Raw genomic sequence first — 24,075 nt, forward strand, 5'->3', positions numbered from 1 at the left:
CAAACAAATAAATAAATAGAAAGAAAAAGGGACCTCGTCCTACCCCTGAAAGGAACTGGATTCTGCTGAAAACCAGTGACCCCGGAGGGGGCCCTGGTACCCGGATGAGCTCGGAGCCCCTGTGGACACCTTGATTTCAGCCTGGGGACACCGTGAGCAGAGGCCCCAGCTTTGCCGGGTTCGGACTCCTGACCCACAGACCCTGTGAGATGAAAACTGTGTGTTGTTCTAACCACTCTCTGTGTGAGTTGTTACCCAGCAGAGGATGAGTGTAACCCTCTCCCCTCATGGCAGCCCTCAGCCTGCTTGGTCACACAGCGGCCCTCGACCAGCGATGGGTAACTGAGCAGCGTTTTTGCCCCGGGATACCTGCTTTTGAGCGGGAAATGCCTTCAGTCTCCTCCATCTTGTACCATCACCCCCTTTGCCAGACCCCAAATGCTCGGTGGGCACCAGGCTACACCAGGAGTTCTCACACCCACCGCGAGGCCCCCGGAGCCTCACAGCCATGCTGCCCTTGGGGCCTGGGGGACACTGCGCCCCCAGAGACACTGCCTTCCTGCACTCTTAGCACCCAGACAGAAGGAAACACAGAGACTGGAGCCCAGGTTTTCCCAACTCCGAATTCCATGCTGCTTCCACTCTGCACACTGTGGAACTGCAGACGATTTCTGAAGGCTTGAGGAGGGATGTTGGAAAGGGGTGGTTTTCCAAAATTACAAACTAGACCACAGTGCTAGGACCCTGGGTGGAGGGACCTTGCCGGAGGGAAGAGCCGGGGAAGGGCTGAGTGCCCGAAGCATGGTTTCTGCCTCTCCGCGGCGGTCCTTATCTGTCCTCAGTCCTCCCCAGAACATCACACACCGTCCAGGAAATTTGCTTTCGCTTTGGGAGTGGCTCTGAGGCTCCCTGAGAATCCTCTGGCCTCTGCTTCCCTTCCTGTGATGCCATCTTTAGTGTGACGCCCGGAACAGTCCTGCCTCAGCAGGTGGGAGTGATCTCTCTGTTCCTGGAAGGCAACAAGCCCAGAGAGGAGAATAGGGGGAGAAAGCGGGGTACTTCCTAGTAATCTCTTCCTTCACCACTGATCCCTTCAAAAAGCAAGTAAAGGAAAGAGGAGAAAAGGGAACAACATGGGTGGAGTGGGGTAGAAAAAAAGGGTTTCTGCCCTAAGCACCGATAGGGACAGATTTTAGGCGGGTGGAAAAGGAACTTACCAATAAATGACAAGTTCCAAATACCAGTCAGCATTATGTCTCCATTATCCACCAATCACTGCCCGTGTGGGCAAACCGTGTTCTTTTTATTTATTTATTTATTTTAGTGATAAGAAGAAATAACATGCAAACTGTCATAGTTCAGAATCTGTGGATTCTTCCTGAAAAATGCCGAAAACAAGTTGATGAAGCTTTAATTCCCGGAGAGATTAGCCTCTGGTGCTGGCTCGGCCACTATCTCTCCTTAACACGCTTGTCTCTGCTGATAATGTGGGCTAATCTCTTGTGGGGTGAGGGGTACATTTGTGCTTTTCTCATTGCCTCTTTTTCAGGTGTTTGTTTTGTCTTCCCCAAAGCTGGAACAGGAAATTGTCTTTTGTTTCCAGCAGTCTTTCTGTCTGTCGTTGCCATAGAAATACTCCTGGATATCATAACATGGTCCACAATACGCTCCAGTGCCAGCCCTGCGTCCTTGCTTCTTTCCAACCCCCAAAGGGTCCTGAATTATGAAGATGTCTGCTCTCTTCTGCTCTGCTCGTGCATGGCTTTTCCCTCCAATATTTTATTATGAAAATGTTCAAGCATACAGCAATGTAGTAAGGAGTTTTAACGGACACCTACCACCTAGATTCTATAATTAACGTTTTCCCATACTTGCTTCACGCCCTGTCTGTCCAACTCCGTTATCCACCCAGCAAGCTTCCTTGTTTTAAATAAGGCAGTGCCAAGTAAATTACAGTCATCGGTACACCATCCCCTAGATATTTCAGCATGCATGTTATTAGTGAGGGTTCAATGTCTGTTTGTAGTTTTTCCTTTGGATGTAACATTTGCATGTGATGAAATGTGCACATCTTCCATGTCACTGGCTGTGTTTTGGGGATGTGCATACACTCTGGTAACCTAAGCCCCTAGCAAGATAGAGAGCTTTACCTCCCCCGCCATGGGGACATTGCTCTGTGCCCCTTCCCAGTCAATTCCTGTCCCTACTCTGCCCCCAGAAGAGCTTCTTTTCTGATTTTCCACCATAGATCAGTGTTTTCTCTTCTAGAAGTCTGTAATTGAGAATACTTCCACGCAAAGCTTCTCAGCACAATGGCCGTCAGCTCCATCTACGTTTTTCCTTTCTTTTGATCGCTGCGTTGATTCTCTTCCATGAATGTGCTTCCTCTTGTTTATCCATTCTTCTGGTGTTTCCAGGTTGGGGCTACTCTTTACGTGTATTGAAGGGAAGACCAAGTTGAAATCACAAAAAATTAAACCAACAACAATAAAAATTAAACGAAACATACCCAACACACACACATTCATGAAGTCTTATCTTTGGGCTAGAATTTCATTACTTTTTCTTACATACAGTTCCTAACAGTATATATTTGTTAACACAATTTGTACACTAGAGAGTCTATTCGGATAAACAGACTAGGATTACAGGCCATGAGCACGTTATTTAGTTGCATAAAGATGGGTACGAAATGGTAGAAACCAATTTGTTTTTCCTAAGCCAGACTGGCATTTTAAAAAATACAGCTCAGGACAATGGGAAATGATCATCAATGTCTAATGATTGAAGTCTAAATGGACTATAAAGGAATAGAGTACTATCCTCTGGTCTAGAAATGGGATTCTCGGGTACGGTTTTATAGCTATTGGTCCCTCTATGTGTTGAACAACGTTTTTCCAAGTAAGAGGTGGTGTAGTGTCTTAGAAAGAGTGTCACATGGGAGGGGTCCAGGCTGAACCCCAGCTCTGTGGTCTGGGGACACCACTTACCATCTCTGGGCCTCAGGCATCCTCTTAAAATGAAGAGATCAGAATGGACGATCTTGAGGGTTCTTTCCAGATATATATACATGCTGATTTTATGGTATTTTTAGGTGCTTTTTGTCAAGGTCTGTTGATTTTAAGGAACCAAAAACCTACAAGAAATTATACATTGGAATATAACTCAGCCATAAAAAGAAACGAACTTGAGTTATTTGTAGTGAGGTGGATAGACCTAGAGTCTGTCATACAAAGCGAAGTAAGTCAGAAAGAGAAAAACAAATACCGTATGCTAACACATATATATGGAATCTTAAAGAAAAAAAAAGAAAGGTTCTGAAGAACCTAGGGGCAGGACAGGAATAAAGACACAGACATGGAGAATGGACTTGAGGACACAGGGAGGGGGAAGGGTAAGCTGGGACGAAGTGAGAGAGTGGCATGGACATATATACACTACCAAACGTAAAACAGATAGCTAGTGGGAAGCAGCCGCATAGCACAGGGAGAGCAGCTCGGTGCTTTGTGACCACTTAGAGGCGTGGGATAGGGAGGGTGGGAGGGAGATGCAAGAGGGAGGAGATATGGGGATATATGTATACGTATAGCTGATTCACTTTGTTATACAGCAGTAACTAACACAACAATGTAAAGAGATTATACTCCAATAAAGATATTAAAAAAATTTATTCAAGAACAAAGAGGGGAATTAACATGACATTGTAAATCAACTATACTTTAATAAAATAAAATTTTTAAAAAAGAATAAAGGGGGGATTTGTCGTAAGGCCAAAGAGACAGCCTCACGGCCCTCCAAAGGCCGGCCGTCTGGTCCCCTGGGTCTTCCCAGGATGATCTGGGTCCTGGTGGGTTGGGGCCCAGGACTCTGTTCCCAGGCATTTCCCACAGCATCTGTGGTCCATGGACACAGCTCCCCTTCCTCCCGGATGTAGACCTGCCTTCTCTTCATCCTCTGCTCACACCACCTGTCACCGCCACTCTCTGCTTCAAGTCCCACTGCCAAATTTTATTGCTCCACAAGTGCTTATTTGAATGAAGAAACCAAATCCATTAATTTCCCATGTATAATTGCTGTTGCCCTTGGAAACTGTTATTCCTTTGTGGGGATGTGACTCGGACACCCTTTCAGGAACTAGAGTGGATTAAGGGGAACCCCACTGGCATCTTGCCGGTTGGGACTGTTTGGAGCGCTTAATAAGAAAAGGTCAATGAAACAGGTGATGTGGGGCTTAAAGAATCAATAAAGAGTAGCTGTTCTGATGATTGTAGAAAGGATCACTGTTCACAGTTCACAGTATCATCTGCAGAGCACCTGTTTTAGATGGGAGGGGGAGTTTTGTTAGTTGGACTGGTTTGGTTTTTGATGGTTTTGAATAGAGTAGAGAGCAAGGGCAGTCCATCTAGGCTAAATAAAGCTTAATTTAGCAACTATTTTCACAGCTTAGTGCCATGTTTATTTGGAAAGATGTGGGCTAATCCCACCAGCTTTGGTGACAAGGGTTTCCAGAGTTCAAGCTCACCTGGCTTCCACAGGGCCCTGGAGTTTGTACTTGAGTCTTTTCTAGGAGCCTAAGATGCCACCCGGTAATGGCAGAAACATCAGCTTTCTTCTCCCGGGCTGGGGAGCTGGGACAAAGAACTTGTCCTGGGGAGCTGCTGACAGACAGCCCCCCGTGGGCTGAGGCTTCCCGGGGCCTGCTCCATTGTCCCATCAGACTTTATTTACAAAATACACATTCAAAACTAAAATTTAATCATCAAATTCATTGTATGAAGGGCATTAAAACCCAAATATCGGGCCCTTCTGAGCACTGGGCCCTGGACGTCTGTACTGGTGGCTAGCCCGTGAGCCAGCCCTGTCACTTAGGGACACTTGACTAGAGTGGGGGGACCCCAGCACTCGCCACCGCATCTGCCCCACCTCGGCTTGGCCCGTTCCCTGCCGGGCCTCTGGAAGGGTCTGGATTGCAAGCCTTGGGTTCAGCCTCTGCAAGGCAGGAACAGTCATACTTTGCACTCTTCAGAGTCTGGCCAGGCACTGGCGTGCGTCTCACAGGCTTGCGACAGTGTTTGCTGTGTTTAATTGGCTCCTACGCGTGGGGCTCCAGCTTGTGCTGTCTCTCTGGTCCCCTGGTACGTGGACGGCCTCTCCTTCCTGGATCCGCCTACCTGGGCCACTTCTCAGGAGTTAGCCTGAGAAGCCCCCAGGCAAACCGTCCTGCACGCTCAGAGCTTTAGTCGGTGTGTTTTCCTGAAAAAGGGAGATTAGGGGATATCTAGCAGTTTTAGGGGGAGCCTGGTAAAGAGGGCTTCCACTATAGTGGCGAATCTGTAAAAGAAGTAGTGAAAACAGAGAAGGAGGGTTTCTGGCCCAGCGTGCAGGCAAACAGTCGACACACAGCTGGAGATTCCTTTCCTGCCAAGTCGCCCAAGCTGCACAGCAGGCTATTATGAAACCATTTCCATGAAGCAAGTTTTCCAGTGAGGCAGGGTTGTTGATGTTCCCAGGAAAACCACTCTCCTTGCATTCAGGTTGGTTGGCGACATGGCCTTGGTGACCCCGGCTGTGACCAGCACACTTCCGCGTGCCCCTCCCATCCCTGGATTTGTTAGATCGCACGTCCTCACTTTGCTCTTTGGAAGGAAACCCACTGGGACGGGACAGAATTTTCTGGAGTGACGCTAGTATAGTTTTCTTGTCCAGCGTCTTTCCTGGTCAAAGCTGGGTGGAGAGGCAGCCCGGGATTATCTTGGTTTTGGTTTGAACCTGAGTATGTTCTTTTTTTTTTTTTAAATAAATTTACTTATTTATTTTTGCCTGCATTGGGTCTTCGTTGCTGTGCACGGGCTTTCTCTAGTTGTGGCGATCGGGGGCTACTCTTCGTTGCGGTGCGTGGGCTTCTCATTGCGGTGGCTTCTCTTGTTGCAGAGCATGGGCTCTAGGTGCGTGGGCTTCAGTAATTGTGGCACGTGGGCTCAGTAGTTATGGCATGCGGGCTCTAGAGCGCAGACTTCAGTAGTTGTGGCTCTCGGGCTCAGTACTTGTGGTTCACGGGCTCTAGAGTGCAGGCTCAGTAGCTGTGGCGCACGGGCTTAGTTGCTCCGTGGCCTTGGGATCTTCCCGGACCAGGGCTCAAACCCGTGTCCCCTGCGTTGGCAGGCAGATTCTCAACCACTGTGCCCCCAGGGAAGCCCTGAACGTGAGTATGTCCTGAACCTCCACAGGCCCACTTCTTCATCCCATGTGCAAAGGACCCCAGCGGTATTTCAGTCTGGACGCGCGAGCCCCGTGCTCCCAGCCCCGCCCTCACCTACCTGTCAGCCCCCCTCCACCGCCTCAGCAGAGCCCTCCTCACACCCTCCAGACACACAGCAAGAAAGTAAATCTTTCTTAGGAGAAGATAAATCTTCTCCCAGGAGTTACTGCCTGACAGAGTCTGACGCAAGCTTCAGGATAGGCTGCCTTCTCTAGAAGGACGTTCTTCTTGATGTCCCTGCCTTGTTACCTCCAGTATCCGATACTCATGAAATCCTGTTAGCTTCACCTCCGAAGTAGAGGGGATTTGACTGCGTTCCCTCTACCACTCCCCGTGACTCCCCCTCACTTCCAGCCCTCCTCACCTCTCCTCTGGACCATCGCCAAGGCTCTTAGCTGGGTGTTTTGCCTCTAGACTCTTCTCTACCACCCCTTTCTTTAAGAGACTCCAGGTGCAAATTCGATCATGTTACTTTCCTGTTTGAAATCCTTTACAACAAATCAGAAAGTGCACGGGATAAAGCCTAAGTTCCTTGACCTGGCACACGGGGCCCTCTGAGATCTGGCCTTGCTTTATCTTTGCAATCTTCCGTCCTGTCATCTGAAGCGCAAATCACCGGTCTCATGTGGTCCACATAGTCAGTTTCACTCGTCCTCCGAGATGGTTTCCAGCCTCCATTTTCTGAGAAACCTCCCTCCCTGTACCCGTCTGCCCTCAGCCAGGACTGTGCCCTGCTCTGGGTCTGTCATAGCCCCGATCACAGTCACTGTGACCATCTGTCTTCTTCTAATAAATGGTGAATAGCTCCTGTGTCCAGGGCCCATTGTAGAAATATTCAGATGAAAGCCCTTACTTATTCAGAAATATGCATGGAAATGTTGATTGGGACACCGTCAGACATTTGAAGACAACCCCCAAATATATATTTCTTAATTCGGCAAGTGGTTTATTTTGAGACAGCTATAAGTCGACATTTTTGTTTTTAAAGGCTTATATATTGTAAACTAACTATACTTCAAAAAAATAAAGAGCTTGTATATAAAAAAGGCCCAAAGACTGTTTTTAAAAGAGATGCGCCCCAGTCTTTTAAAAACGTGACCGCTGAAGCAACGCAGTGTTGTGAAGTCTTTCACCTTCTCCAAGGATGCCCAGAAAATTATCTTAGATGGATAGATGCAATAAAAAATGGACAAGTCAAAGTGGAGTCTGACCTTTCAGCCCCCTTAGCAATATGGGGGAAGGAAGACTGGGGAGCCCCGCCAAGGGTCAGAAATAGAAACGTCTTTCTGTGCTAACACCACGAAAGCTGGGGCAAACTCAGAGGCAACACTCGTTTGCCTGAGAAGCCTTGGTGACCGTCAACCTTCCAAGGAGGGTGACGCTGTAGGAGGGGGTAGAGTTACGTCGTATTCCTAGAATAGGGCAGCAGAAGTCCCTCTGTTGAGCAAAAGTCACCATGCTGGGCTGAAGGAGTCTGCTGGCACAGGACAGAATGTTCCAGCACAGGGTAGCTATGTCGGAGCACAGGTTGTGAAAGAGGTGAGTGTCTTCTATGGGGAGCAGCTCGCTGTTACCTACAACACCAGGTAAAAGGCTACCATGAAGCCGCCTTACTGAGTCTGGGGTCCCACACCCGCAGCTGTCACGGATGCCATGAGTCTGAGGAACTTCCCTGTGAGTGAACCAGGAAAGTCCAAGGCTGATGGAGGCAAGGCAGGCTGGCCTGACAGAAGCCTGGCTCCTGCCCTGCAGAGGAGACACCAGCCGTTGTCCCGTCACCCCCGCCCTGGAGGGACAGCACGCTTCCCTGGGCCTGTTTGAGGGAGGTGACCTGAGCCCTGGTGTCACGAGGTTCCTGATGGACAGTTTGCCCTCATTTCCTCACGCAGCTTCAGCCTGAGCAAAGTCAGGCTGCAGCCGCGGCTGAGGTTCCCCGGAAAGCATCCTCCTGTCCCTCTGCCGTCCCTGTGGGCTCCTGCCCCCTCTGGTTTTGACTGTGTTTCACGAACACGGGCCAGCAGCTTGCCGGGATGCCAAGGTCAGAGCCTGTGGGAACTGCCCTCACCTGCGGCTGTGGGTCTGAGAATAAACGTGAGGTCCAGAGGTGGTCCTGGTTAGGGCTAGGGTAGGATTAGGGTTAGGGCTAGGGCTAGGGCTAGGGTTAGGGTTAGGGCTAGGGTACGGGTTAGGGTTAGGGTTAGGGCTAGAGTTAGGGTAAGGGTTAGGGTTAGGGTTAGGGCTAGGGTAGGATTAGGGCTAGGGTAGGATTAGGGCTAGGGGTAGGGTTAGGTTTGTGTTAGGCCTAGGGTTAGGGTTAGGGTTCGGGTTAGGGTTCGGGTTAGCCAGAATGCTTCCTGTCATGGTGGGATGGGTCTAACCCATATGAATTTTTCACATATTTGCCCAAGTTGCCCAAAGTTCTTATCGTGGGAAGCCCCTTAGTCCTAGGCAAATGGGGATGACGGCTCTCCCCTTCAAAGCCCCCAGGGTTTCTCAAATCATCATGCTTTTCCTGCACTGCTGAGCTCTCCTCCTTCTGGCTTCTTACAGGAACGCATTGCAGGTTCCTCTTTGCAGTGAGCATGGTTAGTTGCTGCATCGCCCTAACAAACACGTACGGGGCCATGTGATGTCTTTAGTGTGTTATCTTTCTCCTGCCAGCCTTTTTCTCTGTAGTTTCCCTTTGGCTTATTTTAATACTTATTGTACATTGTACGTCCTTTTGTTTGATGGTCTATCTGAAAGACCTACATATTGTTAGTTCCCCCTCAAATCTCTTGCAAGAAAGCTTTCCTAGCTGTCCAGGCGCTCATCTGAATGCCCCAGCCTCGGCCTGGAGGCACAGTTATAATAAAATCCACCTCATTGGGCATATGGAGAAGAATCACTTTTCTTTTAGTGTTTCTGGCTACATACAGAGCTATTTTCAAAAATGCCTCGGCTTGGGAATTCCCTGGTGGTCCCGTGCTTAGGACTCAGCACTTTCATTGCCAAGGGCCCAGGTTCAGTCCCTGGTCGGGGAACTGAGATCCCACAAGCCACGCAGCTCTGCCATCAACAACAGCTGCAACATAAAATGCCTGAGCTTAAGAAAGGTCTTAAGGGTCCATCAATGAACAAATGAATGCTAGAAAAGGTTGCGTATATATATGCAATGAAATCTTATTCAGCCACGGGAAAGAAGGAAATCTTGCCATTTGCCACACGGATGGCCCTTTAGGGCATTTTGCTAAGTGAAATAAGTCAGACAGAGAAAGACAAATACCATATGGTCTCACTTACATGTGGACTCAAAAATAATAATAATAATAATAATGATAATAATAAACAGAAAACAGCTCACAGATACAGAGAACAAATTGGTGGTTGCCAGAGACAAGGGACGTGGGGTGCTGGGAAGCAAAATGGGTGATGGGGGGTCAAAAGGGGGATGCGACATATGGCGCGATGACTGTGGTTAATCATACTGTCTGGTATATTTGGAAGTTGCTAAGTAGTTCTTAAAAGCTCTCAACACAAGAAAAAAAAAGATTTGTAAACTCTACGTGAAGAGAGATGCTAAGTAGATTTATTGTGATGATTTCACAATACACACAAATATCAAAACATTATGCGATACACCTGAAACTCATAATGTTATATGTCAATTAGACCTCAATAAAAATAAATAAAGTAAAATTTAAAAATTAAAAAAAAGAGAAAGGATACTTAGTCCTCCAATTGTGCTCATATTCTGAACATGCCTGATAGTTCGTTCTGCCGTAGCAGCAAGGTGAACGAGTCCAGCTGTTACCCCGCACTATCACTAGCGTGGTTCCCGTGCACTGATTTCTCTCAAGTTGGAAGACGGTAGCTTTTCCCGCATGGGAAATTCTAAGTACAGAACTACTGTTTAGGTTTCTTGGGTTGAGCCGAAGGAAACCAGCCCAGTTAGGCTCTGTGAACACCAGGCTGTGTCTGGATGGACGCTAGGGTGGGTCTGGCTTTGATGAGGTGTGAGGAACACAATTCCACCGGCCACAATGTGGCTTCAAGAATGGGCCTTCCAGTCGCAGTGTTACAATGCTTCGCCCCTGGCTGTTCAGGTTCTCAGTCTGAGAAGTACTCTTGGGCTAATGAACTCTTCCTTTGGCACTTGTGGAACGAATCCAGGCACCGTGGGGCAAAGGAATTTGGACGTTTCTTAACTGAGTAGGATTTGGACACGGGATCATCAAATTTAGGAAAAATCACTTAGAAAATGCGTCCTAGGTGTGTTAGCGGCAGTCAGCCCCCTTTTCATGTACCTTCACAGAAATTCACTCCCTGCCTCAATCCCATTCAGATAACAAGTTCATCTTTAGATCTGAAAAAACGTGGGCTGTGGTCTCCGCGCTGTTATCTGAATTGTCCAAGTGGCCCCAGGAAGAATGGAGGTACATCTGACTGAATCCTCTGACTTCCCAGAAGGTTTATGATTCATTGGGAAAATGTTTCCTGTGGTTTTTAGAGCATTTTCAAGCCACAGCCATAGTGAAGAGGTCTCGGCTATGAAGACCAGATACTAAATGACACGTTATCAACCCTGTTGCTGGGCAAATGTCTTCATGAAACCTGAAACCTCAGTTAGCTCTGGGTTCAAGCCAAGCAAAGCACTTTAGCTGATTTCACCAAAATCTCTCCCAGACCTTTGACCTTTATTAGAAACCATACTATGAGGGCGATGCCCCACTCAAAAAATGTACTTTTGTTTCTTCCCATGAAACGTTGTGGTTGTACAGAGAAGCTTGGCAGAGGTACCAGTTTATGTTCAGTTTAAGATAACTGTGCCCAAGACGATACATTCAACATGATACGTGGTTTCCTTTTCTTGTGAAATTTCGGTCACCAGACCTTCCCAATTAATCAGAGCAGCTGAGCTAAACCAAAATCCCTTTTGGGGTTTGGTGTTCCACTCTCCTCGTGGTTGGGACCTGCCCGTAACACAATGGGACGAACTCTTATAACCCCGCCAATACCCCCTAGATGAAAACTACTCAGTCCAAATACAGTCCATGCCTTTGCCCAATGGAGGTCCATGGGACTCTGTGACTTTGTCAGGGAAAGGAGAGAGTGCCTAGAAGGTCACCTTAACCCCATGAAAGAAAGGCCAGGAAGAGAGGCATCATGTAACATGCAGAAATCCTGGCCAGTTGTGGCGGCCAGCAATGTTCTCCCCCATTTTTACAGAGACCAGGACCCTTTTAGGAAGTGTGTACAAAGCATGTCACCTGCCATTTCAGTAAAGAAAGGGTGTTCAGGCCATCAAGCCATCAGCCATGGCAGCCCCCCTGATGGTACGCCCTGAGGGGAACTCAGGATGGAGAAAAACAAGATACTGGCCCTAGAGAGCTAAGATGCTTATCAAAGGAATGACTTCAATGAGCCCAGACTCTTGCATCTTCCCATACACAGAAAAGCACTAAAATCCTTAACTGAAGATGTCTACCTTTTTATGATTAGCAGTGATCTTTTGATGTTCAACTACATTTTTTTCCCCCAGCAAAAACTCCTATATAACCTGATTCCTCCCTGAGCTCTTTGGAACAGTCCCTCGGAGTGATCTGAGAGGCTGCTTTCCTGGGCTATAGTTCTCAGTAAGGTCCCCAAACAAAACATAATTCTCAACTCTTAGGTTGTGCATTTTGTTTTGTTTTGTTTTTAGTTGACAGAAGAATCAAAAATTAGATTCACTGTGGTAGGAGGTAGTGCTACACACATGTGGGAGGCTGAGTGGAGGGAAAGAAGGAATTTAAACATGTTTTTGGTGGATAAACTCCCAGAATTATTCTCCCAGATATGGAGCAAGGATGAGGGGCATAGAGTAGTTGGGAGTGGGAGAAGAATTTGAGAATTTGAGAGAAGCTGTTACCCACTTTTAAGGCAAAATAGCGTCACCATAGCACAAGATTCTTGAAAGCTCTGTGCAAGATTGATTTTAATGGTACCATTTCACTACATCTTAACACAACATCTAAACTCTCTGCACCTTCCAAATTTCTGTCTAATTCATCCCCGAGCTATGAAATTGTTACAGATTTCATCCCTGAGGGGTTAGGGAGTATCTCCCCATTGTAGAGATAAGTAAAGCAAGGTTCTGTGGATTTTGTTGGTTTGTCTTCTGGAGAAGAGACCTCTATCCTCTTAGGTTCATACCCTGAAATTTTTGCCAGCATTTGGTTGGTATATAACGTGATTTCCTTTTCTTTACCTTCTTTCTCTTGGAAACGTGGGCCTGACACCATCCTTTACCAAGGACTACCGGCAGATGAATATATTGAAAGGTGATGAGTACAAAGGAACTTGACCGCCAACCACTCGGCATAGTGAAAGGATGAGCACGTAAGATATGGATGGATTAGAACTGGCTGGGATTTTCTGATCCCCGAAGTTGCAGTTTGCCACGCAGGGACAAACACGTGCCTTCCATAGCCCTTGGTGTAAACGGGGTATTAATCGGGCTGTGACTCCGTGTGCTGGGAGCAGATCAGAGCTCAGTCCAGACCAAGGCTGCGTCCCCTGCCCTTGGTGCGTATGGACAAGTCCTGGACCAGCAGCTGTGGCCGCTCGCAGGTGACAAACAGGGTGCAGCTGGAGGGGCAGCGGGCAGCCTAGGGCCTGGGCTCTGTCCCTCGGGCCTCCTTGTCTCTTTGCTTTACTGGGATCCTGGGAACGAGCTGTGGTGTCCAAGGAGAAACCAGAGCCTCCAGATTCCTTTCTTACAAACCTTTGTCCACTTTATTTAAAACACAAGCAGGGCATGGGCAGGCCATCCAGCCCCGGCCTCACATTACACCACACACTGCTGTGTGTCAGCAGCCACCAAATTCCTGAAAAACCAGGTAACTGTAGACAATCTGTCACGATTCCTTTCAGGGTCATCAAGATTATAATAAATATTTCTAGAGGGGACAGCCAAACACTTGTCTTTAATATAATAATTATTTTTAATATATTTATAAATTTATAATTGTAACAATAAATAATAAAACGTTATAATCATAATAAAGCATACTTATACTAAATTAAATTATAGTAATAAAACATAATAATTATATACTTAATCATAATAAATTAGAATACAAATAATATAAATAATTTCTAAATATAAACGTAGAAATGTATATTTTAATAAATGGGCGTATGTTATATTCAGTGGGGTGTGGTGTGTATATGTAAATATATACATATATTTATATTCAGTTGTTGTTGAATTTATCAGCGCCCACCTCGGCCTGCACCCCAAACAGCAGAAGGAGATCAGAAAGCTGGGGGCTCCCTTGCCGTCTGGCGGCGGCCGTCCGGTGAGCCGCGATGGGCACCTGCGCGTACACCCGGGAGCTGGGGCCGAAGCAGCCGTCGGACGCGATGCGCTTCTGCTCAGGGGACGCCGCGGGCAGCACCCCAGCTCTCAGCGCTGTGCCGCCCCGCGCCCCGCCGGCCCGACAAGACGCGGCTGGGCTGCGAGGCCAAGCAAGGCTATGTCATGCATCGGCTGGCGTGTGGCGCGGTGGCCGCAAACGCCCGGTCCCTAAGTGTGCCTGTCCACCATGGCGTCACCTACGGCATGCCTGTCCACCATGGCGCCACCTACGGCACGCCTGTCCACCATGGCGTCCACCCGCTCAGGTTCGCTCGAAGCCTCCCCTCTGCCGCCGAGGAGCTAGCTGGGCGCCGCTCTGGGGCCCGGAGGGTCCTGAAGCCTTACTGGGTTGGTGAAGATTCTACGTACGGATCTTTGGAGGTTGTCCTCATTGATCCATTCCATAAAGCTAAGAGAAGAAACCCTGACACCCAGTGGATCACCACGCCAGTCCACAAGCACAGGGCGGCGCCTGCAGGCAGGGGAGGCCACAGGGTCCTCCGCACGACCGGTGGTTCTCGCCGCGCAGCCTGGAGAAGGCACAGTGCTCTCCAGCTCCACCGCTACCACTAACACGAGTAACGCTTGTAAAATCCTTACCTAATAAACAGTTCAGGACATCCGTGTCTAATCTGTCTGTTAAAACTAGTTGTCTGCGGACTGTTTCACTGAATGCATTGTCAGGTTCTGAAAGTGCAATAATGTTTGAAGACCTTAAGTGATGGGGTATCTTGTTTCTAATAAGGGAAATGCCTTTGTTTTTGCTTTGTTAGGGAGTTGATATGTCCGTGTTTAAAATGCCGTTTGGTACAATAGGTGTAAAATTCTGGAAAAGAGGAGCGCAGAAACTAGCCGTGTAGATTTGTTGGTGCATGTGATGAAACCTGCAGCTTTATTGGGGTGAGGCAACGCTCTGCTGGTTTACTCTGCTGTTTTATGGAGTTTGGCGAGGACACACTTTCAATTGGGTTTTCCTTGGAAATGTGAAGGGTGTCGTGATCCTTTATCATAATCATATGCAGAAAAATAAAGTTGAGTAGGGCCCACATTTTTAGACTTAATCTGCTATTCCATATATGCAACTGCTGCTTCCAAAAGGCGAAAAGTAAAGGAATGCCACCATTTTTAAAGAGAATTGAAAAAACCTGTTGCAAGATGTTTCTCTTACCAACTGAAACAAATCCTGGTTAACCTAAACTAAATTGCCTTGGCCTTGACGGTACCACTGAAGTTCACATAAAAGGTGCGAGGGCTTCCCTGGTGGCGCAGTGGTTGAGAGTCCGCTTGCCGATGCAGGGGACGCGGGTTCGTGCCCCGGTCCGGGAAGATTTCACATGCCGCGGAGCGGCTGGGCCCATGAGCCATGGCTGCTGAGCCTGTGCGTCCGGAGCCTGTGCTCCGCAACGGGAGAGGCCACAACAGTGAGAGGCCCATGTACTGCAAAAAAAAAAAAAAAAAAAAGTAGAATTTCCAGCAGAATGCAAATGTTGGCATTTTAAAATAAAACAGTTCATCACTCTTTAAAATATATCTAATGAAAGGGAAAAGCTATAGTGATTTTATGTCTACTATCATGCATTTAAAAAACATACCAAATTCTCTTCTCTAGGTGTTGGAAATTTATTATCTTTAAATTGTATTTCCATTCCTCTTCCATACAGGATCTTATTCCAAGAGAAAATATTTTTATGATTGAAAAATCTTTCAGGGAATTCCCTGGTGGCACAGTGGTTAAAAATCCGCCTGCCGATACAGGGGACACGGGTTTGAGCCCTGGTCCAGGGAGATCCCACATGCCACGGAGCAACTAAGCCCGTGCACCACAACTACTGAGCCTGTGCCCTAGAGCCCGTGAGCCACAACTACTGAAGCCTGTGCGCCTAGAGCCCGTGCTCCGCAACAAGAGAAGCCACTGCATTGAGAAGCCCACGCATTGCAACGAAGAGTAGCCCCCGCTCGCCGCAGCTAGAGAAAGCTCGCGTGCAGCAACGAAGACCCAACGCAGCCAAAAATAAATAAATAAATAAATTTATTTAAAAAAAGAAAGAAAATCTTTCATTGATTGCCCACTATACTTCTTTGTTACAGAAATATGAACAAAAGTGGAAATTAAAAAATTATTTCTTCTGGATTTAGTTATCATTTTAACATTAATCTACATGTGATCAAAACAAATACATTGTAATAAGCTTCGATTAAAATAATTATTAAATATAAGAGGTAAACATTTTTGGAAAAGTATCTTTGATGAGATGGTTGGGGTGTCGCAGTGCCTTCATTAAAAGACACCTTGCTGATGCCAGTATTCCTAACTGTCCCTTCCTTTGGTACCCAGTACGGCAGATAGACCCTAGGGTGGCCTCCACTTACGCCACTTCCTGGTGTCCACACACTGCGTAATCCCCTCCCTGAATGTGGCTGGGACCTGTGACTTACTCCTAACCTGTGAAATATGGGAAGGGTTTGGCATGTCAGTTTTGTTACATAAGCTTGCAACTTCCATCTTCCCAGAAGACCCCCTCCCTCACTGGCTTTAATGAGGCCCACGTGGCAGGGAACACAGGGCAGCCTGCAGGCGACAGCCAGCCGGGCTCTGAGGCCCCCAATCCAACCACCCGCAAGGAACCGAACCTGCCAAAACCCTCAGGAGCTTGGAAGTGGATCCTTCCCCAGCTGAGCCTCCGCTGAGAACCCAGCTCCAGAAGACACCTGAGTGCAGCCCCGAGCAGAGGACCTAGCTAAGCCACACGGGGACTCCTGACCCACAGACACCGTGAGATCATATACGTGTGTGGTAAGCCACTAAGTCTGGGGAAACACTTTCTGCAACAAGTGCCCCACAAGTGCTCCATAAGCGCCCACGTCCTGAATTAAGGGCTCTAGCTTTCTGCCCGCATTGCACATGAGGGGGGCGAGGCAGGAGGGGGACACCCTTGTGACAGCCAGGAGGAACTCCTTGCTCTTGCAAGAGATAAAGACCTTTGAGTGCTTTCGTTTATTTTGCTATGAGTAGAGCCGATCTCCCCGACAGGGTATGGGAGGGAGGGTTCTGGAACATATTCTTGCCTCCTAGGGGTGGGAAACTCTTCCAGGATGCGTCTGGTCTGCCATATGGCAGAGAAACCGAGCCCAGCGGGGCACTGGATGGCTTGGAGCGGGTGGCCGTCCTGGGCAGACATCCTGGGATAGGAGTTCCAAGGGCTGGATCTAACCAGATTGCTCCTTCCCAAGAAAACAAGGCACTGGTGGAAAGTTTAATTACAATACCGACCAAACAACATCAAAGATGCCACAAGGCAGTGGGCAGATCCCAGAGAGGGGGCAGGCAGTGGGGCTTGGGGACTCGAGGGGGGGGGGGCTGCGGTGGGGTTAGTGGTCAATGGGGTTTCTGGGGTTCAAGGGCAGTTGAGAGAGACAGGTTAGGCCCCCTGGCTAACCGCAGAGAGCCAGGTCTGTGGAAAGCCAGACTGACTTCTGAGGAAACCTTTAAAAGAAGCAGGAATCAGGAAGATGATTCCAGCCAGAACCCCTAGGATTTCAGCCCAGGACAGGAGAAGCCCTGGCCGCTGGGAAGGCGCTGACTTCTCACAGGACAGGCCCGTTTCCTCCGTGGAGCGTAAGTCCCTGAAGCTTGGTTGATGGACCACACCGTGTACTCCCTCCATCACGGCTGAGAGGAGAAACCAGGCCACAGAATGTCATGCTCAGACGTGGAGTGGAAACCAGATGGTGAAGCCTGTAGCCTGTGGCAGGTGTGAGGGATGCTCCCAGGTACCAGTTGCAAGGCTGGGCGTTTGTGTAATGACTCTGTGCTTCTAAGCCCCATCCAGTGGCCTCTCTTCAACCCCCTCCAACAGCCTTCTCTGCCTGGTCCCAGCTGTCAGCACACAGGTCAATTCTAGTGCCTGAAAGGTGATCTGCCAGTGAGGCTGAGCAAATGGAAGCATTAGATGTTGGTGAGACTTGCGGCGGAGTTAGCAAAGGTGGCCAAAGCAATGCGCCATGATATAGTCAGATATGCTTCCAGAGAAATTCTCTGAAAAGGCTCTTTGGAGCCTGGGTAGAGAATAGCCATTTAGAGTGGATCTAGAGAACAAAATGCTTTATTCTCTTCCTCAATTCCAAGCGGAATCCATCCTTGTGTTCATTTATGAATCCATTATTATGTTCGTATATGTATTTCTTCTCAGTGTGCACCAAACTTTTTTCAGCGTGCACTGAACTTTGTTGGCCTTGTGAATATTAGAGTACATTTTATTGGCATTTGTAAGCATTGCAATAAATTAGACATTTAAAAAAATACACATCTCTGAAAATAATTACTGGAGTTTTGGCTAAGGGAGAGGTATCCCCAAGAGAAGCATCAATTTCTTTTGTTGGAGAAAAGGCAAATATTTTTATGAAAACAGTGCTCACTCCACATAGCGGTAGATGTGGGAGTATACACAAGAGATGATGCAAGTTCTTTTCCCACGCAGCTGAACTGAAAAACAAGACCAATATTTGAACAGCTTATATGTCAAGGAGACATGTGCAGACTCCACTTGTTAAAATAATAATGGTATCGCGGTGCACTGAAGTGGTACTTTCATCTTCAAAGCAATTTATGAACGTTCATGAATTGACTCGGAACAAAAGATCAGAAATTGGCGGGAGGTCCTGGGTATATGATTTTAAGAAGAATGGGTGGGACAGAGATCAAAGAAACAGCCCTCCACCCCTGAGGCTTTGTTAAGTGTCCCTTGGAGCCTAAAAGGAAGCCCGTGATTCTGCCCTGGGGGGTGGTTTCTTCTGCCTGTGGAAGCTGACAGTTCAAAGGCAGGAAGAAAGGTTGTACCCGTTTTTCACCAAAGCCCACTTCCCTAGCCCCGTGTGGTCATGGTCCTAGAACCAGGGTGGGCCAGGAGACACATTCCCCACCAGGGTCCCAAGGACCACCTCACACCCAAAAGAGGGAAGAAATTTCAGCTCCTGATATGGCCTCTACCTCACTCCCATCTCCTTGGGCCAGGATGGGCCGTACAGCTTGGATCCGATGTCATAATAGTGATTCTGGAGGCAGGTAGGGGTGGGAAGGATAGATTGGGAGTTTGGCATTGACATGTACACACGGCTATATTTAAAACACATAACCAACAAGGACCTGCTGTATAGCACAGGGAACTCTGCTCAGTATTCTGTAATAACCTAAATGGGAAAAGAATTTCAAAAAGAATAGATACAGGTATATGTGGAACTGAATCACTTGGCTGTACACCTGGAACTAACACAACATTGTTAATCAGTATAAAATATTGATACTCCAATATAAAGTAAAAACGAAAAGAAGTAGTGATTCTATTTACTGAGAGCCTACAATGGGCTAGGCCCATGTCACTCTTCACTTGGATCAGCCGTTTAATCCACACAACTGCTCTTTGAGGCAAGCACTCTAATTGTCCCCATTGTTCAGATGGAGACAGTGTGGTTAAGTAGCTTTCCGAGGTCAACAGCTACAGGCCGTGGAGCTGGGACCCATTTGCTGGCAGTCAGCCTTCAGGCCTCATACCAGCAACCCTGCACCACGATGCCTCCAAATGACAGAGAAAGAAACCTCAAGTTTCTAAGCTTCAATATTCTGTGCACAATAAGCTTGTCAGAACCGCAACTCTAGGTTTGTATTCGATTGTTAGGCTGTCCAAGGTTATTTAAGAATGTTGATGCAAAGGGCAAAAAATCATAAGTGGCCTTTGGTACATCACATACCAGGGGTGACAGGGAGTTGAGCAGTAGCCTTTTTTTTTTTTTTTTTTTTTTTTTTGTGGTACACGGGCCTCTCACTGTTGCAGCCTCTCCCGTTGCGGAGCACAGGCTCCGGACGCGCAGGCTCAGCGGCCATGGCTCACGGGCCCAGCCGCTCCGCGGCATGTGGGATCCTGCCGGACCGGGGCACGAACCCGCGTCCCCTGCATCGGCAGGCGGACTCTCAACCACTGCGCCACCAGGGAAGCCCGAGCAGTAGACTTTTGATCTTGACTTGCTGAGTCAGGAAACAGTAAGAAGAAATCTTTGAACTGGCCCTCGGTGAAACGTGTGCCTGCTTCCTGGTCCCGAGCCGGCTGCCCGCTCTGTTCGTCCCCAGAGCTGTCCTGCTTGGCCCCGGGCCTGGGCTTTCTATTTGTCCTCTTCCGTTCTGCGCACAGCTGTCACCCTTTGCCCACCTGTCTCTGGGCTGAATGACTCTCAAGGTCCCAGTCACCCTCACTTCCTTCCTTTTTTCTGTTAACCTCACCTAACGATGGTGCCCGGGGGGCGGAGCTGATTCCATGGGCACCCCGTGCCTGGATTTGTTTCCGTGTGTCTTTAATGGAGTGTTTCCGGAGTCCCCACTCTGTGCTGGGCCCCTTGCTGGGTGCTGGGGCCATGGTGTGAATAAGGCAGTGTTGTCATGGCCTTCATGGAGCTTCTGGTCTCAAGGAGTCAAGCATCCCACGCGTGAATGAGCACTAATTTATCAGGGGAAACGCGCCCTATGCGTGACGACTCCAGGGAGCCAGGAGAGCCGATAGCAGCAGGTCCTGACCTCATCTGGGGGTCAGGAAAGGCTCTCTTGAGACGGTGTTTGCGGAGGACGCTGTGGAAGCAAACGAGAGGAAAGAGGGGTGGGGTGGGGGGAATCCCGGGAAGAGGCAAGGCCTGAGGTGGCGGGAGCCAGGGGGACTTGACAAAGGTTAGCGTGGCTTGAAGCCAGGGAGGGAGAGGCAGTGGGAGAGCGAAGGGGGGCTGGGCCAGGCCCTGCAGCGTTCTGGGGGTCAGAGGGCAGACTTGGGTTTTAAGCTGAAAAGCAGCGACAAGTCAACAAAGGATTTTCAGTAAGAGGGTGATAGCATCTGATTTACATTTTTAGAAGATCACCCTGGCTTCTATGTAGAAACCAGCTGCACAGGGCGGGGGCAAGGGATGCCTGAGCAGGACCCCACTGTAGCCATGCAGTGGGAGAGGGTGGGCTTGACGAGGGGTGTCAGAAGGGATGGAGGGCACTGGAGGGATGTTAGTTTCTCCAGGCTCAAGAGAGGGTGTTTGCGTATATTCTCGGTCAATAATAAATGTTTTACAAATGTCAACCATCATCATGGTTGTTATTGGTCCACGTATTTGGTTTGGAAATACATAAAGTAACATAACCTCATTAAGGGAAAGAGCATTCCAGATCAAGAGTTGGCAAACCACAGCCCATCTCGTGGGCCAAAGCTGGCCCACTGCCTGCTTTTGTAAATAAAGTTTTATTGGCACACAGCCATGCCCACTTCTTTCCCTATTGTTTATGGCTGCTTTCACCTGGCGAGTTGAGCGGTTGTAACAGAGACCACATGGCCTGCAAAGCTTAAACCACTTACAATTTTACAGAAAAGTTTGCCAGTCCCTGTTCTAGATCTTCATGCTTCCTGTTGACGGAAGCTGGATTTCTTAAAACTTTCTCTCTGGCTTTGCCAGTCCTGAGAGCTATGGGCTCCTCTCTCACTTCTGCCCTTGAGGTGAAGGCAATTGTCAGTCTTCCTGGGTAAAAGGACAGCTGTAGATAAGTGCATACACTAGTTATAATTCTATGTCTTCTTGTTTTACAGAATAAGTAAAAATATAGAAGGAAGGCCGCTGGCCCTGGTATTTTATTTTAGGTTGATGTTATGGGTAAACATACTCAGAATATTTTGACCAGACCCTACAACAGTCCAAGCTGCTGGTAGGCACATTAACAGAGGGTCTGCCCCATGGCTGCTGTCAGAAGCTCCTGGTCATCCAACAGGTGGGAAGCAGTAGCACACCTGTGTCTCACGAAGTGTTTTTAACAATTTTGCCCCTAATAACAGGCAGGTTGAATAGCTCAGGTTTGAAAACATTTCTCAAAAAAAAAATGGGAGGATGGGTAGCTACCAGAGAGTTTGAAATGTCCATGTTCCATGAGGCTTAAACAGACAAACATATACGCAAATGCATCCAATCACAGACGTATTTTATTTGATTTTCCAAGAAGCAATGACCATCAACAACTATGGTCAGTGGGAAACTTCGAAGGGCAGAATCCCCAGCTTTATGTGACCATAGAAGGAATTAGAGTGGTGGCCTGGGGACAGCACAGGATTTAGAGGGGACAGAGCAGGATTCACCACTCACTGGCTGCATGAATTGGGGCCATTAGCGAATTCCTCCAAAACCTTAGTTTCCCCACTTGTAAAATAAGGATAATGACAGCCCTAACCTCATAGGGTTGTTTCAACGAATATTCATTGGATACCTACAAGGTTCTAGGGACTGTCCTTGTTTTGGAGACTACAATGTGAATAAACCAGATAATGTCCCTGCCCCTGGAGCTTCCAGGGCGAGAAGAGGCATCAGCAGTGCCCAGCAGGGACAAAGCGCTGGGTAAATGAAGCTGGTACAGGTACAAGGATTACCCATCCCACCACATCATTACCCGTCACCACCCGGACCTTGGTAGTAACCCAAGCTTCCAGGCTTGTTGCCATCTGAGAATCGTACACAAACGCAAAGCCGGACTAGGGTGAGGGAGAGGCAACCATCTCAGATGCAAACTTTAAGGAGACCCCAAAAAACTCCAATTAATGAGACATCATCAGAATAAAAATTAATGCAGGGGGCAGAGTCAAGATGGCATACTAGGAGGACGTGGAATTTACAAACAAAGCAACTGACAAAGGATTAATCTCCAAAATATACAAGCAGCTCTGCAGCTCAATATCAAAAAAAAAAAAAAAAAAACACAACCCAATCCAAAAATGGGCAGAAGACCTAAATAGACATTTTCTCAAAGAAGATATACAGATTGCCAACAAACACATTAAAAGATGTTCAACGTCACTAATCATTAGAGAAATGCAAATCAAAACTACAATGAGGTATCACCTCACACCGGTCAGAATAGCCATCATGAAAAAGTCTACAAACAGGAAATGCTAGAGAGAGTGTGGAGAAAAGGGAACCCTCTTGCACTGTTGGTGGAAATGTAAATTGATACAGCCACTATGGAGAACAGTATGGAGGTTCCTTAAAAAAATAAAAATAGAACTACCATACGACCCAGCAATCCCACTCCTGGGCATATACCCTGAGAAAACCATAATTCAAAAAGTCGTGTACCACAATATTCATTGCAGCTCTGTTTATAATAGCCAGGACATGGAAGCAACCTAAGTGTCCATCAACAGATGAATGGATAAAGAAGATGTGACACATATATACAATGGAATATTACTCAGCCATAAAAAGAAACGAAATTGAGTTATTTGTAGTGAGGTGGATGGACCTAGAGTCTGTCATACAGAGTGAAGTAAGTCAGAAAGAGAAAAACAAATACCCTATGCTAACACATTCATACGGAATCTAAAATAAAAAATGGTTCTGATGAACCTAGGGGCAGGACAGCAATAAAGACGCAGACATAGAGAATGGACTTGAGGACACGGGGAGGGGGAAGGGTAAGCAGGGACGAAGTGAGAGAGAGGCATGGACATATATACACTACCAAATGTAAAATAGATAGCTAGTGGGAAGCAGCCGCGTAGCACAGGGAGATCAGCTCGGTGCTCTGTGACCACCTAGAGGGGTGGGATAGGGATGGGGGGAGGGAGATGCAAGAGAGAGGGGATATGGGGATATATGTATACGTATAGCTGATTCACTTTGATATATAGCAGAAACTAACACAACACTGTAAAGCAATTATACTTCAATAAAAATGTTAAAAAATAATGAATGCAAAAGAATCCATGACGAACAAACCATCGAAATTTTAAATAAAAATGGAATCACCTTTGCTGAATTTTCCTTTTGCCTCAGGGTCCAAGATGGCTTGGCCGCAGCTGCACAGACTCACAGCCACAAGTCCGAGTGCGTTGTTCTGCTCTTGGGCACGCACGACCCTGTCCTGGGCTGCAGGCACGTGTCCTCACTTCTTCGTGAAGCATAACCATTAGATGGAACTCCGATGGCTGAGCGTTCCGTGTTCTGAAACCTCTTTCCCTTTCCCCTCTTTGGATGCCTCGGAAATGGAGTTTTGCTGTGTTTTGTTTTGCTTTGTCGACATTTGCCAGAACATAAACCAGAGAACTTCCCGTCGTTATTGGCTTGGCCTAGGAAAGTAGAAACATAAATAATTGAAATGGCATCCCATCAATCTAGAGACGCAGCCTCAGAGACCTACGGGCCCGGCAGGGGGGACGCGCAGACCTCACAGTCGGGTGGGAAAGAACCCAGCCTTGAGACCTGAAGCAGAAGAGCCTTCTCCTCTCAGGTCCCCGGGCGTCCTGTGAGTCTTCCTCGTCTGTAACACACACACACTCCCACTCACACGCAGATACGCACACACACACTCACACACACACATAGACACTCACACACATTCCCACACACTCACACACACTCTCTCACACAGACACAC

At 47.8% G+C, this 24,075-nt stretch overlaps 1 pseudogene; it reads left to right on the forward strand.

The window, feature by feature from the left end:
- The window catches only part of LOC132419107 (uncharacterized), a 49,648-nt pseudogene that overhangs the window by 17,799 nt on the left and 7,774 nt on the right, over positions 1-24,075 (forward strand).

Source organism: Delphinus delphis, chromosome 2 (assembly GCF_949987515.2).
Source record: "Delphinus delphis chromosome 2, mDelDel1.2, whole genome shotgun sequence".
NCBI classification, from domain to species: Eukaryota; Metazoa; Chordata; class Mammalia; order Artiodactyla; family Delphinidae; genus Delphinus; species Delphinus delphis.